This window comes from Pelodiscus sinensis, chromosome 1 (assembly GCF_052426305.1).
Source record: "Pelodiscus sinensis isolate ZL-2025 chromosome 1, ASM5242630v1, whole genome shotgun sequence".
Taxonomy (NCBI): domain Eukaryota; kingdom Metazoa; phylum Chordata; order Testudines; family Trionychidae; genus Pelodiscus; species Pelodiscus sinensis.
In genome coordinates this window covers 58,122,654-58,140,098 of record NC_143052.1, presented here as the reverse complement: position 1 = coordinate 58,140,098, position 17,445 = coordinate 58,122,654, and the positions used below count along the sequence as shown (strand labels likewise).

General features: G+C 42.9%; 1 long non-coding RNA gene across 1 annotated transcript in view; it reads right to left on the bottom strand.

Annotated features, from left to right (window-relative positions):
* Positions 1-10,032: 10,032 nt before the first annotated feature.
* LOC112546339 (uncharacterized) overlaps positions 10,033-17,445 on the bottom strand; it is a 67,143-nt gene continuing 59,730 nt past the window's right edge. Inside the window, exons 4-5 of the long non-coding RNA XR_012904341.2 lie at positions 12,247-12,337; positions 10,033-10,253 (exon numbers count right to left, since the gene is read on the bottom strand). This is a non-coding gene — a long non-coding RNA (uncharacterized LOC112546339). The remainder of the gene's footprint in view (positions 10,254-12,246; positions 12,338-17,445) is intronic.

The following is a 17,445-nucleotide window of genomic DNA, read 5'->3' as shown; positions in this document are numbered from 1 at the left end:
GGAGCAAAGATAGAAGCAGCATTGTCTAGTGGGTAGAGCAGCACACAGGGAGTTGGGAAACTTGGGTTCTGTTCCTAATTCTTATGCTGTGCTGCCAAATGACCTTAGGCAAGTCATCTAACTTCTCTATTTATTAGTTTCCTCTACATGAAAAAATTAGGATAATACTTAGCAATTGTTGGTAAGTGCTATGAGATCTTTGGACGAAAGTCACATGCTATGCTTTCCAAAAAAGACTTGTGATTTTGACTAATAATTTTCAGTACTCAATTGGGACTCCTTAAAGGGTCTTGATTTGGAGGAGCTCAACGCTTTCAAAAAAAGTATGCTTCTTTCAGCTGTCTCATTCTGGGCACCCCCACATCACTAATCATTTTTGATAAATATGTTTAACCTAATCTTTATGCCTCTAATAGTATACAAAAATACTTATGACTTTATTGGTTTTTAGGGTGTGCGTGCAAGGTTGATCATTTATTTATTTGCTCTGCTTAGTTAACCGAATGGATTGTGTGGTGAAATACCCAACACAGTAGAATAAGCACACCGCCTGTCATCATTTGGCTCCTTGTGGAATGTATGGATACTGAAACTAAATTATTTTTCCTTGAACTACCAGCTCTAAGCTGTTGTCCAATTATATATATATATATATATATATAAACAAAAAGAGAGAGAGTCTGTCTGTGTGTAAGAGAGAGAGAGTCTGTCTGTGTGTCTGTCTGAGAATCTGTTTGTTCAAAAGCTCCTCCTAAATGGTAAAAGCTAGGACCACTAAATTTGCAGCTTCCTCTTTTCCTAACTTAAAGCAAGGTTGGGGTTTGGTTATGCCAGGACAACTAGAAGCTCTGGGAAAAGGACTGTTTTCCATAACATGCAAAGGAAGGGGCTGCTGTACAAAGGGACACAATATGACAGTGGCCACGGGAGGCAGTGAGCCCGTGGGGGAAGCTATCCTGCAGAGGGTCCACTGGGGGCAGCCATACCACCAAGGGAATGGCCAGCAGGGCTGGGGCTCTGCCATCTTGCCTGCCAGAACACTGATAAGTAACCTCTCTGCCCCAAATCCTTTCCCTACCTCCAGGTCCTTCGCCACAGCACTGGGGGGGGGGGAAGGAGAGAAAAAAAGACCTTTGGCAGCTGGGTGGGCGGGGGGAAGAGAAAATACCCCTGGGAGGCCTGGGGAGAGAAAAAAGTCCTCTTATGATCAGAGGGGGGACTGGGAGATGAGAAAATGCTACTGGTGGCCACTGGGAGAGAAAACACCTGGCGAAAGTAAATAAGGAAAATGTACTTCCATAACACAAGAATTAGGGGTCACTAGATGACATTAATAGGTAGCAGATTTAAAACAAAATGAAGTATTTCTTCACTCCGCTCCTTGCCAGAGGCTGTTGTGAAGACTAGGACTTTAACAGGTTAAAAAAGAGGTCCATCAATGGCTATTAGCCAGGATGGGTAGGAGTAGTGTCCCTGGCCTCTGTTTGTCAGAAGCTGGGAATGGGTGACAGGGGAGGGATGACTGGATAATTACCTGTTCTGTTCATTCCCTCTTGGGCACCTGGCATTGTCCATTGTCAGAGAACAGAATACTGAGCTAGATGGACCTTTGGTCTGACCCAATATGGACGTTCTCATGGTCTTATGTTCCAAACTTTGCTGGATAAATTGGGGGTTTCTCTAGCAGAGGGCAAGACAGAGGGTATCCTCCTGTAAGCTGGCCTACCTGGGCATTCAGCTAGACACATTAATGGATATATATTGACAAGGGCCACCAACTAGGGAAGGAGGGCAAAGGGTGCAATTGCAGCCAGGGCCCTGAGTCCTTTAAATCACCATTGAAGCTCCAGGCAGCACTGAGGGCTGGGTGGGGGTGGCTAGCCCCTAGATCTGCTTCTTCCATCTGATACCCTCCAGGGATCCCAGAGCCAAACTGCCACACATATTGTTCAGGGCTAAAAGAAGTGTGTTGTTATCCCTGATCTTGACTAGCTACTATTAGTGATCATAACTTTGCTTGTCAGGTAATAACACCTGGATGGGCATTTTGCACCCAGCTTTCAGTCACCACCACAGAAATAGCTAGGCCTCACTGTTTTCTAAGTTACTAAAGAGAAGAAAGAGGAGTTGACAGCATAGGAACAATCCAAGCCATTTCAGTGGAGTTTCCTTGTGGAGAGAGGAATGGACACTTGAGGCTGATATGAAGATCCATTCATTTGCTTTGGGATAAATGTGCGTTGAGGTATTTTACCAAGACAGGCGGTATACTCAAGAAGTGGCTCTCCACCTCAGACAGACAGGCCAGACAGATGGTGGTCTAGATCTGAAGGCACAAGTGGCCAGCAGGTTATTCCAGTTCCTAGGCATAGGGGTGCTACTTCCACCCTAGCTGCCAGCTCCTCCTATTGCCAGGAGCCACAGACAGTTAGACCTGTGGAGGTCATGCCTGCAGGTGAGAGAAGATGCAGCAGAACCCCTTAGCTGAACCTACACCTAGGAGCCAAAGTAACATGTCGCCACTTCCCAGTAGCCACCTGAGGCAAATGCCACCTGCAGTCTGCACCCCTCACCCTCGCATACATCCCAACCCATAGCCTCAACCCAGAGCCCCATCCCTGTCCACACCCCAAATCCCTCATCTCTGCCCCCACCCCAGCCAGAGCCTTCACCCCCTCCTCACCCCAGTTCTCTGTCCAAGTCCAGTGAGTGAAGAGGGTAGGAGAGTGAGCAACAGAGGCATGGGGGATGGAGTGAGCAGAATGTGGCCTTGAAGAAAGGGTAGGAGTGGGATGGGGTTTCCAGGGGGTCCAGAACGGGAAAAGAGAGTTAATTTTAAAATTTGGCAACAGTAGAACTGGTACTGGATGTGATTAAGTGTCACCTTAAGGGAGAAAGTATTTGAGAAAGTGTAAATGAGTAGACTGTATGCTCAGAGCCAAGAAGTTCTTGGGAAAAGATCCGAGAACTTTTCTCAGGAACAAGTTATTTGGTCTGACATACTGCAAATCAGGGTATGGCAGGGAGCCATGATGCCCATGTGGGTCAAAAAGTCTAGGAGCCATGTAAACAGTGAGGTAGCCAAATTCATGTGTAGGCCAGATCTACACTCATTTAGGTCACTCATGCGTTTGAAAAATCCAAATCCCTGAGGAACACAGTTAAGCTGATGTAATCCCCAGGGTAAATGGAAGAATTCTTCTATCTGTCCACGTAGCTATCATCTCTCATGGAGATGTATTAACTACAATGGAGAAAAGTACTGAAAATTGTGAATAAGGCCAAATATCAGTTTCAAAATTGAAATTATGTGTGTGGGATATGGAGAGAATTGACCCCAAAGGGAATCTTCCCTGATGAATCAAAGATTCAGACAATACTGAACATGCATACTTATGATGAAGAAGAATCCAACAGCCTGTAGACAAGGTGACTTACATCAGCAAGTGTCTCTCTAACTATACAGTTTGCACAACCCACCTAAGACATCTCACGCACAAGATCACCGACTGGGTGTGAATACCAAGGCATGAAAGAGTTCAGCAATTTAAAGCGTGTTCTGACATCTGCTTAATTTCTCATTAACTTTTTTATACTCATTCACAGACGTCAAAATCTACAGATGCCCCCAAAATAGGGCTAGTAGCAATATTACATAGCATCATAGAACTGACTCATTATCAATCTCATATACACCTTGGGTTATAAAAGTCACACAGATGTACATACAGACAAACTAGATCTGGTGTACGGATGTACAAGATTACACAACTTTATGTTTGTAACTTCAAACGAGAAAACTGATCACTGACTGCCATGTATAAAACATGGCTTGGAGAGGCACAACACAGGATAAAGTGAATACTTTTGAAAATATGTAAGTATGATGTGGCCCTGGATGCCACTTATTAATGGAAGACACATACTCAATAGCATATGCTCCAGCTGACAATACATAGCCTGATGATATGGAACAATTAGCAAATATTCCTGTGAACCTGATAAAAGTTTTACAGGGGTAGCCATGTTAGTCTGTATCTACAAAAATAATGAGGAATCCTGTGGCATCTTAAATACTAAGGCTATGTCTACAATGGCAGGTTCTTGTGCAAGAATTCTTGCGCAAGAACACATCCACACTGCCATGTGCTTTTGCGCAAGAGCATCCATGGCAGTGTAGATGCTCTCTTGCACAAGAAAGCTCTGATGGTCATTTTAACCATAGGACTTCCTTGTGCAAGAAACCCCTGCCCCAGCCGCACTGCCCTCTTGCGCAAGCCCTCTTGCACGAGAGAGCTTACACTTGTTAGAAAAGAGCATAGCTCTTCCGCAAGAAGCCCTGACCACGCTTTACCAGGGAGAAACCTGGGAGGAGGAAGCTGGAAGGGGAAAGTAAGGAGAAGAAAGGGAAGGGGAAGCTCAGGGCTCAGGGTTAGGGGTCTCGCCGGACCAACTTGATTTTCATGCGAACCTGCTCCTGGGTTCGCATGTGGCCTTTGGTGGCCAGGCAGGCAGCTATCCTGCTATAGACGACCGCGTTCTTCCGTCTAGTGCAGAGATCATGGACTTTGAGGGCATCCCCCCCAAACTGTGGCCAGAGTCTACCCCTTTAAGGGCTCTGTAGGGGGTGGGAGGAGGAGGGAGAGAAGTGTTCTTGGTTGAGGCTGGAGTAGCCACCAGGGCACTCTGGGAAGGCTGGAGGCCCCCTATTTTGAAATAAGTGTCTACACAGCACTTTTTTCGAAATAGCTATTTCGAATTTGGTGTTATTCCTCGTAGAATGAGGTTTACCAAATTCGAAATAAGCGCTCCGCTATTTCAAATTTATTTCGAAATAGCGGTTTGGCTGTGTAGATACTAGGAAAGTTATTTCGAAATAAGGGCTGTTATTTCAAAATAACTTTGCTGTATAGACATACCCTTTGATCTTACTCAAAAAAGAGTGTCAGTCTTGATAGCTGACATTCACCTACATTCTCTATCTGGGATAATGAGTTGCATTTGCAGGGACATAGATTTCATCCAATCAACTTTTCAATTTCTATGTAAGGACAAGTTGTGGCTTTGCCAAAAGCCCTATATATGGGGTAATGCATCATGATAATCCAAGAACACTTTGGGAAGCAGACTCCAATTCTCCCCTGCTCCAGTGTGTAAAGTGTGCTAGCCCTATACTACAGCAGCACACATACTCTAATATGCCAACACAGCTCTTCAGCCCCATTCATGGGGATGGGGAGGAGGGAAAAGAGAGGTAAAGCTGAACCCATATCCTGCCTAACTGTGAGAGTCAAATAGACCCTACAGGGCAAGTTCTCAGTGCCCCTACCTTTGTCCTCTGCGTAGAGGCACAAGATGAGCCAAAATTTGCTTCTCCTGGTTTAATAATTTGGAGTAATCATTAGAGCATGTTTCCTGTATGATCAAAACTAGCTTATTGTAAGTTTGGCTGCCATGTGGACAGTTTAAGAATCTCCAGTACAGTTGTTGACCTGATGATGTTGAATAGGCCATTGTAATGAGCTGTCTGTGAATTTGTCCTCTAAATGTTTCACAAAATGTACTTGAGAAGGAATGGACCCTGTTCAGTTCCTGATGGCTAGAACACAGCCCAGAGGAGGGGGGAAGGGTTCAAAGGAGAAATATATATGATTGTACTTGAATTCACATTACTTAGAGTTTCCTGTGTAATCAGATCAGCAGTAATTCCTTGGAATAGTCAAACAAAATGGATAGGTATTTAGACCCCTAATCTTTTCGTTCTCAAACTAGGGAGCATACAAGACTCAACAAGATGTCAAATTACACCTTTTTCCCTGGAGGAGGAAAAGGAAGGGAGATCTTCCCTAGTCAGGCTGAAGGAAAGAGTAAGCAGATTGACACAGAGGCTGAATTAGCATATCTCCTAGGCTTAAAAGAAAAACGGAGATCTCAGTCTTTCTAGATGATACATATTGTCCTCTTTTTAATGAGAAAAGTGATCCCCCGCAATATCTTCTCAGTATGTGGCCCCATAGCCAGATGCCACTTGTTTCTTTTTAAGAGACCAGCTGTACATATATATCATATCTGCTGGAGAATGAAGACAATTGTGTAACACATGAGTCTTAAAAAAATGTGCGGAATTGTGACTACTCTACCCTTCCCATTTTGGGGGTAACCTAGCTGAAGTCCAGCTAGATGAGGAAGATGGCTGGATGGGGAGGAGGTCTCACTATGGAAGAAGTCGATACGCACCATTTAGACAATCATATCTACTCAACACATGGCCCGTGGGATGCATGTGGCCCACAGACGTTTGTTTGTGGCCCACGGTGTGGTTTAGTTTTATATGGGGCTCAACACGTGGCCCGTGGCTGGGATCCTTTGAACCTGGCCTCCACTGGGAACATGCTCCACAACGGTGAGGCATTTCCCAGATGGGGTAAGCTCTGAAAGACATAAGCAGATGGGCTGGCTAGAACAGATAGGTACAGAGTGTTGGCGTTTCTAGCCCCCAGGGAGGAGGTGCCAAGCACACTGGGGCAGTGTGGGAAATGCTTTGTGTTCATGCCCATCAGCATGAAATATGCAAATATATGCAAATAGCCTATGTATTTGTAGGTATATGTAACCACACTTAAGTTGCAGCCCTCGGCATGTGCTGTATCATTGTGGCCCCCGGGACTTCCAAAATTGGGTAGCTCTGTAGTACTGTATGGGATGTTAATACACACAGATATACATGGCTAGCAAAGACAGCAGTGAGTGCCAGGATGGAGGCATTCCAGCAACCAGCAGCTTTGATCAGATCCGATGTGTAGGATGTTCCATTATACAACCAGGAACAGAGAGTTTTGGTACTATGATGTAACTCTTTTAAATAAAGCATGGAAAAGGGGGCCTTCAAAGATGGCACAAACTGTAATTTTCCCAAAGTGAAAGACAGAAGGAAAAGTGAGATTTTAATTAAGATTCTAAGTTGTTCTTCCTCATTCTCCCTTCCTAACTCACAGTGTCGCTTGTGACTCTATAAAGTTGGCAGAAGACCCACAATTAACTGAGCTAAGTTGAATGTCTGTGATGAAGAAAGAGGAAGCACCCATTTGTCACCAGCAGCATTCAGATTTTCTACTGTTGAATTGTTTCCTGTGCTTTGATTGAGATGCAGAAAAATAATCTGTCCTGAGAACTGTATAGATGGGTGACCGTAGTTACAGAGCTATGGTAGCCTCTAGTGGCCCAAAGGTTGAAGTTCTGTACTACATTGTTTTAAACTGGTGCTGTGATGAATAGCAAGAAAGAGAGTAGAACAATCATATTCATATCTATTAAAATCCTGACTTTGACTTCACAGACAAAATGTAGCTCCTTGAATTGCTAAGGAGTACAGCTCAAGACTCAGAAATAAAGCCAATCATTTTAACTACACTGCAGGTATCCAGTATTCCAAAATGAAAAAGAGTCTTTCCATAGAATCTTCTGTCGATTGGCAAGGAAGTTCAAATGACCAAACACACCATTAAGGCCTGATTTGAACTAGGACATAAAGACTGTCAGGTCACAGAACCATTATTTGTCTCTCATCAATGATGAGTGAGGTTGAATAGAGTACATTTTAGCAGCGGTAAAGGAACAAATGGAAGCCTAGAAAAATGACTGTCATCCCAGACAGCACTTAAGTGTCCTACAAAATTTTAAACTGAACTTTTAACTGAACTTCCATTGCTGTATTTTTATTCAGGCAAATTGGTTTAAATTTAACTTTGCACAGTAAAAAGATTTGGGCCCTGCTCTTTCAAACACTTATGCACATGCTTAATTTCATAATTTACTTGTGTGCATAAGCTTCAGCATATATGGCTACAGGATCAGGACCTATAGGATTTCTTTAAGGCTTATTGTTTATTTTTATACAGTACTGATAATATCTTTGTACTAATTCTGCAGTAAAAGCTTTCAAAGCCAAATCAGATGAAACAACACCCCCCTCTACTGGAAGGCTCTGGTACTCTGGAAATATCCATAAAATATTAGCACAAGATGGTTGAGGTAATACCTTTTATTTTACTAGTGCACAAGCTTTCAAGCTTACATGGAGCTCTTCTTCAGGTCTAGGAAACTAATTCAAAAGACAGTTCCACACTACAAATTTACATCGGCACAGTAGCACCACTGTAGCACATCTGGTGAGGATGCTCTAAACATATGGAAGAGTTCGCCTGTTGGGTTATTACTCCACTTCTCACAAGAGAGAAGCTTTCCTGACAGTACAGTGCTATCTACACAGGGCATTAAGGATGGTATAACTACGTTGCTCAAGGGGGTGGATTTTCCACATCCCCGAGAAATATAGTTATACCGAAGTAAGTGTAAAGTATACACCTGGCCTAAATTTCCCAGAGCTGAAGAAGGGGTTGGCGTAGCTTAAAAGCTTGTCTCTCTCACTAACAGAAGTTGGTCCTACAAAAGATATCACCTCACATGCTGTGATATTATTGGCTACTCATGTGAACAGGGTTTTTCCAAGAGAGGTATCCCAGAAAAACTCCGTCGTGTCCAGGGAACGCATCTGCTCTTCCAACATTTTTTGTGGAAGAGCAGATATGTTCTTTCTGAATTCCTGTCTTCCTCGTGACACAAGGAAGAAGGGCTCTTTCAAAAGAGGAGGTTTTTCCGAAATTTGGCCCTGTGTAGACAGCCCAAATTTTGGAAAAGCCTCTTCTGACAAAATTATTGGGCTATGTCTAGACTGCAAGCCTCTTTAGAAAGAGCCTCTTTCGAAAGAGAGTGTCTAGACTGCACGCGGAATTTCGAAAAAGCAAGCCGCTTTTTCGAAAGAAAGCACCCAGTGAGTCTGGATGCTCTCTTTCTAAAAAGCCTGTTTGCTTTCAAGAACGCCTTCTTTCGAAAGAGCACTTTCGAAAGAAGGCGTTCTTCCTCGTGGAATTAGGTTTACCACCGTCGAAAGAAAAGCCGCATTCTTTCGATTTAATTTCGAAAGAACGCGGCTGCAGTCTAGACGCAGGTGAAGTTTTTTCGAAAAAAGGCTACTTTTTTCGAAAAAACGCCTGAGTCTGGACACAGCCTTGGAAAAAGGTACACAAATTGCGGAGTGCAATTTGCGTACCTTTTTCCGATAAAAAGCAGCAGTGTAGACCTAGTCTCAGAGACCTATAAATCAGCAGATTCCTCCATTTCGGCTAAAAGGCTGCACCAAGCCTGTTTATTAAAAAGGTAACTGTATATACTGCTGGATTTTTATTTTGCAATTGGTGTATGTAATTTGATTCCTTTAATAATTTTACTGTCAATTTCTTTCTTTCTTTCTTTCTTTCTTTCTTTCTTTCTTTCTTTCTTTCTTTCTTTCTTTCTTTCTTTCTTTAAGAAACCTTTACATTTCAGAGTCTAACGGTATGTCTACACTAGCCCCCTAGTTCGAACTAGGGAGGCTAATGTAGGCATTCGAAGTTGCAAATGAAGCCCAGGATTTAAATATCCCGGGCTTCATTTGCATCTTCCCGGGCTCCGCCATTTTTAAATGTCCCTTAGTCCGAACTCCGTGCCTCCGAGAGAGGCAGGGCAGGTGTGTAGAGGGAGGTGTTAGGAGAGATGAGGAGGGGTAGCTCACATGATCAGAGTGGGGCTACTGGAGGAGTGGGCACAGGGGGGAGAGAAGGGCTGGGGGGGTGTGATGGACCAGGCCGTGTCTGGGCACAGCTTAGGGCGTTCGCTCAGGGCGAATTGCTCAAATCCGGGGCTCTTTACAGTCCCCCTGACTGGCGACCTCTCCAAACAGGCCACAAACCAGTCTCACAGAGCGCTTCAGCTGCCTGCCTGAAGCCTCCCGAGCAAAACCCCTCTGACACCCCAGCAATATCCGTGCCCCAGATGGCCCCGGGCCTATACACGGGTGGGGGGTCCTAGCACCCAATCCCACCTACCCCGAACAAGTTCTGTCCGGTTCCAAGAAACTAGCCACAGATCCCTGGACAATTTACCCTCTGGATCTTACCCACAAATCACGCTGGGCCAATCCTTTAGAATCTATATCTAAAGGTTTATTATTACAAGAAAGAAAAGCCTGAGAGTAAGGTTATTAAAGTACAGTACGTTACATGCACCGAATCTCCCAGTCCTCGATGCAGGCTCTAGCAGAGATGTTGCAGCTGCTGGTTAAAAGTCCTTATTGCACATCCTACGATCAGGATGGGTTCACAGGTCTTCCGGGCTCTTCAATCCCTGCAGTGCTGCCTCTGGGATGAAGTGCTGAGCTGAGAACAAAATGGCATCGACCACATGGCCTCTTTATACTCCTTCCTGGCCTCTTCTTGTATGCAGCAAGTCACCTGGTCAGAGGCCAATCTCTATGTTTCCTGCTGGCTGCCCTCAGGTGACAAATCCCATTCTTAGGCTATGGACACACCCAATTGAGAGCCATTGTTCCACAGGGCTTTGCTACTCAGCCTGTCCATAGCCATGCTTAACCACATTCACAGAAATATTCAGCTTCCACACAGATTACAGATTCCTACCTACACACACAGACATTATATACTCACATAAATAGTGTACATAAGATCAACAAACAATAATCTCCCATTCAATACCCCACAAGCTCCCTTTCATACAGATTTCTGGGGCCAACACCCCCACCTAGGGGTGCAGCAGCGATCTGGCTGCTTCCCTCCAATTCGGTAATGTGACAGGGGGCATGTCTCAGGAAGGCTGAGGACAGTGAGAAAGGCAGGAGTCAGGAGAGCAGAGGAGGGTGAGGAGTTGGGGGATAGCAGGCACGCGGGGAGCTGATGGAGCAAGGGGAGATTTGGCAGCAGAAGGAAAAGGTAGAGGTTTATAAGATATTTATTAATAACAGTGGCACATCCAAACAAGCCACATGAATTCAGTACTGGTGCACAACACAAAATTCATTCTGCTCATGGGAGGAAACTCTTAGAGGGAACACTTCCCCCAGTCTCTCTACCTCTGAGTTAATGTCACACACATTGAGTTAATGCAACTGCAGGATAGTTGCATAAGGGGGGTTTGGTGGGGGGCAAACTAATTCCTATTGGTAGGAGGATGGTGGGAAAAGTCCTTAGAGGGGGGCCACATGACATCTTTTACTTGTGTCCATCTTGCCCCGAGAGTGTTACCTCTAGAGGTGTGGCCAATGGGGGTCAGGGGCGTGGTTAACAGGGGTCAGGGGCATGGCTAATGGGGGTCAAAGTACATTTAAAAAAAATTCTTCAGGTGCACACCCTAATGAAATGTGCTGTACACAGCTATGTTGGAGTGTCTAAGGAGATTGCTTGTATGACTTCTGGCTAGCCAGTGTGGTGAACAAAAGTGCTCTTTGTGACTGATTTTGAGTGCCTTATAGTGAAGGACCTCCAGTCATGGGTGATTAGTAGCCCTGTCTCTAAGCAATTTGCCCTGATCTGACCCTCTCAACAGCGCCCCCATATATTACATCTGCCTTGTGTCTTTAGTATCCTGCTGTAACACTGCATACATACCTAAAATGTTAAGATTTTAACTATTTTTGCTAGGGTTGTAGTTTGTTTGTTTGTTTTTAATGGATGAATGATAAAGCTCTTATAATTCTCAGCCCCCACGTTTAGTCAGTGTTAATGTTTATTACAGAGAACTATCCACAACGACTCCAAACTCGCTCTCTCTTAAGTTGTAATAGCTAATTTAGTCCCCATCATTTTATATGCATTATGGGACTATGTTTCCCAATGTGCATTACTTTGAATTTATCAACATTAAAATTCATCTGCCAATTTGTTGCCCAGTCACCTAATTTTACAGTGTCCTTTTCAGGGAAGTCATGAAAAGTTCCCTGCTTGGAACTGCTCCAAATCCTTCTCTAGTTACCAGAACTTTCACTACACTGAAATGCTGCCAATGAAAAATCACCATAATAGGCAGACTACTGGACAATTCCCCAAGTCTTGAGAGGAATGACCTCAAGTGGGAGGCTCTGTTCCCACATTTGTTTCTCCTGACCTTGATCCACCCCCACCCTCCGACCCCTGCCCTCTGAAGGGCTTCTTCACAATCAGAGGAAGGGGTGGGAGAACATATGATGCAGCAAAGCCAAGACTCCTCACTTCCATGCCCTGCTTGGCACCATTCCAAATGTGGAAGTAAATCAGATGGTCTGGCTGAGCTTTGCAAATATTTCATATAACCCTCCCATCCTGAAGTATCCCAGAGTGTTCTTCAAAGGGAGCATAGAGGAAGGGATCCCTCACTTACCACTGAAATGCAGCCACCTCTTGAATGAAACAATGCAGTCCTTCTGAACATTATCTTCCTAGAAGAGTGTAGGCTTGAGAATTTCATCTCCCTGGGAACATAGAAAGGGATCGTATTCCTAAAACAGCATAAGATTCCCAAAAATAGTGTGGCTGGACTAATCTCTTTTGAACAATTCACACACACACACACACACACACACATTCTCTCTGCTGTTTATCAGTTTAATGTACTAACATAATACATGCATTTTAAAGGTTATTGTATCTCATTCCTTGCAGCTATAGACCTGATTACTGGGTATAAACTATAGCACTCATAATGCTTAAATGGGCATTTACAGAATGGGGGTGGAGGGAGTCTGCAATCAGCATCATGCAGCACTCAGAGTATGGCAGTCACAGGCGGCCAAAGAAGAAACCAGCAGGCACTCACAACATCAACTCTGTGGTATTTGGCTTTAAACTGTATTGCATCCTGCTTTAATTATAGGAAATGATGTTAAGATTAATAAATTCAGTGCAAGCTGATTTTTATTGGCAACCACTAAATAATAGACAAATAGTTCTCCCCAAATGCTTGGAAAGAGACTAGCCCACTTTGCAGAATGGGGTATTCTCAGAGCAGTCTACAGCAGAGTTGTTGAAAGCCAGGTAAGTCATTTATTCTAAAGCATGGGCACTTTCCTTTAATTCAGGAGGCAAGAAAGGTCTAAGGACTAAGCCCATCTTTCCATTCCTAACCTTTTCCTGGGCTGCTTCATCTGGCCTGTGAAGTTGCCAGGACAGTTTCTATCATTGCACACACATGTGAGTGAGTAATCCCATTTTAAAGATTTGTTGGCAGTCCAGTGCTCAAACTATTATGTTAAAGCCATTAGATCTCCTTACACACAAAGGGTCTAAACAGCTGAAAATACCAAGTTACATATTAGTGATGGCTTGTGTCTGCCAAGAAACTAACAGAACCAATGTAAAAAAAAAAAAGTTCTGATCTTCAGCATGTTCTCATTGTTAACCGATCAATGTCACATCACTGCAAAAGTTATAGGTAGATTTCTAGTCTTCTGTTACATGCTCCAAATACCACACATGCCTTTTATAAATCATACAGATTACGCCAAGCAAAATACTTCATGTAAAATTAAGATTTCTTTGGCAGTAAAGCTGTGTTACCTTATAAAGATCTTTTGATAGGGAACAATTTGTTTTGGAACTAATCCTTGAAGAAATAACATACAGACCCAGGCTGCTTGGTTGCCTGCACATGGCTCTCATTGACTTGAGAGAGAGCTGTGCATGTGCATTGGAAGACAGAGTTGGTACAAACAATGTATCAAAGAGAAAAACTACTATAAAACTTACATTCTCCAACTACATAGTTATAAACTTCTAAGGCAATTTGAATTGTAATGCATGATACACTGTCTAAAAAAAGTTAAAAGATTGGCTAGCATTTCTGCAAGCTTTAAGAAGTAAGGGAGTCTTTGCAAAGAAGGAATACATCAGGAGAAAGCATAAAAATTTGCTACTGGAACAGGATAACAAGGAATGGATTCTTATTTGTTTGTTTTAGAGTCTCCTCCATTACTCAAAGTATTTAAATCAATACTTGATGTCTTTCTACAAATTATGCTCTAACCAATCACAAGTTGTCAGGCATGATGCTGGATGAAATTCTACAGCTTGCATTATGCAAGAGGTCAGACTAAATTAGCACAATGGCCTCATTTGTTCCATTAAAATTATGAATCAGATCAGATCAGATCACTGGCCCACTGTCCAGTCTTTAAGCACATTTATCCGATACAAGATGCTTCAGATGAAAGTGTAATACTTGTATAATTGACAACCATGCTATATTATAGAACACTAGTCCCTAGATTCAGGCAGCTGCTTTTTAATTCATAAAGTATGACAACCAATATAATTTTTATAATTAGTATTTTAAAGGTGAATGATGTTCTTATTCCATATATAGAAAACCTAAGTTCTATTTTCCTACCAAGAGCTTTGCTTCAATAATATCTTGAGGCAGTGAGTTCCATGGAATAATTATGTGATATATAAAAAAACACACTTTTTAGTATTGCTAGAGTTTTTTTAAATCTTTGGAAATGTCTCTTGTTTTGTAATATGGAAAAGGGTAAAGCACCTTTCTATGTCTTTCAATATTTCACATTCCTCTGCCCTGTCACCTAGGGTTGCCAGATGGTTTCAACAAAAATACCGGACACACTTGACATTACATCACAATCTACATTACATCTTATTTAGAAAATACCGGACATTTATATTTTTTCATTTATTTTTTCTTAATTTGTTTCCCGAACAGAAAGCTCAAATTCTGGACTGTCTGGTTCAAAACCGGACATCTGGCAACCCTAGTCATCACTCTAAAAATAACCCTAGTATTTTTCCTCTCCCCTCTAGGTGCTATTCTAAACAAATAATAAAGGTTTGGGACGTCTATATTTTGGCAGTGCCTATCTAGAGGTCCTCATCAAGATCAGGGCCCCACTGAGCTAGGCACTGTGCAAAAACATAAAAATTCATAAATGTTTAAGACCAGAAGGGACAGTTGTGATCATGTAGGGCCTAAGCTAACTGCCCTGCATACCAGAGTCCATAGGATTTTCCTGAATTAATTCCTGTTTGATCAAGAGCATGTTCCTTAGAAAAATATCCAGTCTTAATTTTGAGCAATGGAGAATCCTCTACAGCCCTCAGTAAATTATTCCAATTTTTAATTACTGTCACCATGAAAAGTTTGTGCCTTATTTTCAATCTAAAACTGTCTAGCCAGTAAAGGACAAGCCATGACCCAAATGAATTTATAGTTCTGAATGAAGAGAACAGACAATAGATTGAAGGGGAAATGGGCATAGAAAGATAAAATGATTTTCTCAAGGTAACCAAGCCGTTCAGCTCTCCTGAATTCTCCAATCCAATGCATGACCCATTCAACCACATGGGCTTCTGAAGAGGCAATTGTTTCAATTATACCTCTCGCAACCATTTTTGTCTTTCTGTCACATGCTTTTTGAATTGAAGTAACTCACACTCAGTACTCAGCATTCTGGGTACAACTCAGGGCATTCTATTGATTCAAATATTATGGCGGCATAACAGTTTCCATAATACTCTCCCTTTCTAACATTGTTTGATTGTATCTTTAATGTGTAATGACTAGATGTTTTCATTGGACCGCCCATAATGATATCTAGCTTAGTTTCCTGAGTTTCTACATTTAATTTCTAACTCAAATTATCATTCTCAAAATGCATTAACTTCCACTTGTCTATGTTAATTTAATTAGTGACCATTGGTTAGCTTTATCAGAGGTCTTATAAGTTCTTAGTCAACTTATAGGACCACTGAAAGCAACTGATGCAACTAAACGGTCATCCACATATTTTTACTGCACTGCACTGTTTTCTCCCTCTTTCAGAGAATTATTAACATTAAGCATCAGCCATAGTATAGGTCATTGTGTTATCCCAGCAATCTCATTTCCTCTGGAAAGCTGAACATTTGTTCTTATCTTCTTTCCTCACCAGTTAATAATCATGATGGAGAGTTCTCTCACTCTGTCTCACTTAGTTTCCTCAATAGCCACTTGATATTGCCTGTAGGAAAGGCTTTTTGAAGTAGTACCATCACAAACCTTATGAATTGTCTTTCATTGCCGCTGATCTAATATCAGAGAAGCAGGATATCAAATTCCAGCTATACTCTGACTTAAACTTTTTCTACTACTTTCTGCTGTTCTTTTTCTTATGCATTAAATTCCTGTTTTATCTGTCCCAGAATAAAGGAGAAAGCCTTGTTCCTTCTGTAAACAATCATCAGGGTAAATAAGTGTTTTGTTTCCACGCTGTAAATGACTATTTAGACTTCAAAAAATGTCACTTTTTTTAAAAATGAGTATTTTACCTGAACATTTCAGGTGACATTAAGGGTGTGTCTAGACTACAGGGTTTTGTCGACAAAAGTGGACTTTTGTCAACAAAACTATACCTGCGTCTACACTGCCGCTGAGTTCTGTTGACATAACGTCAACAGAACTCAGCAGTTTTGTCGACGGCTGTAAACCTCATTCTACAAGGAATAACGCCTTTTGTTGACAGAGTTCTGTTGACAGAAGGTGTTATTGCATCTACACTGTCCTTTGCATCTACACTGTCATGTCGACAAAGTGGCCTGTAGTCTAGACGTACCCTAAGTGAGGAGCAAAAAGGGTCCATCATACACAGAAGCTGGACTCTACTACTACCTCTAAAGTCCTTGATTTTCCTTTGTGCGGTGATGAATCATCCCTGAACTAGAGCCTGATGAAGTCACATACGCTAAGGAGTCATTCCTGTGCTAGATTTCAGCCAATCCACAAGCCAGTAACTGGTCAGGTGACTCTCATAGGTACCTAGGCCTTGCAGGAGGAACAGCATCTCAGTCTGCTCCATATCACTTTAGGTCTTGGAACCCTCCCTCACCTGATGATGGCAACAGACTTGCCAAGCCTTAGCCTAATCCAGCCTTGCCCTTGCATTAGCTCTATTCCTAATCCTACACCAGCCTTGCTTTCACTCTGGCCATACTCCAGCCCTGCTTTGAACTCCTGATTCCAGCTCCAATCTCCTAGGCCCAACCACCAGATCTGACCATCCCCATCACAGATTCTGACACCCTTCCCTTAACAGATTCTCTCTCTTGGTCCAAGACAAACATCAGGGTTAAAGAGACATCTAGAGCTCAATTCAGCGCTACTCTGCTTGTACACATGCACTGATCCACCCAACCTTCTAGGCCAGTGGCTCCCAACCTTTTCCAAACTATTAAAATATTATGGACTCCCCTCCCCCCCCCAACAATATAGAGGCTGTCATAGTGGCTTTGTGCTTGCAGCCTGCACATCCCTCAGCCAATGCATTTCCCCAAGCCATGTCCCTCCGCCCGCTCAGGAAGCAGTGCCAGCTGAGGGACTTGCTAGCTGCCAGCATGCAGCCTCTTAGCTCCCAACTTTCTGCGGACCCCCTACAGGACCACTGTTCTAGGCCATCACTCACAAGCCTCCCCTTGATAAACTGAGTGGCTTCTGTCTCAGGGACATGGTATTTCCTCATCATCGCTACTCAGGGTGCTGAAGAGCTGAACATCCTCTAAGTCAGTGGTTTTCAAATTAAGGGTTGCAACCCAGGAC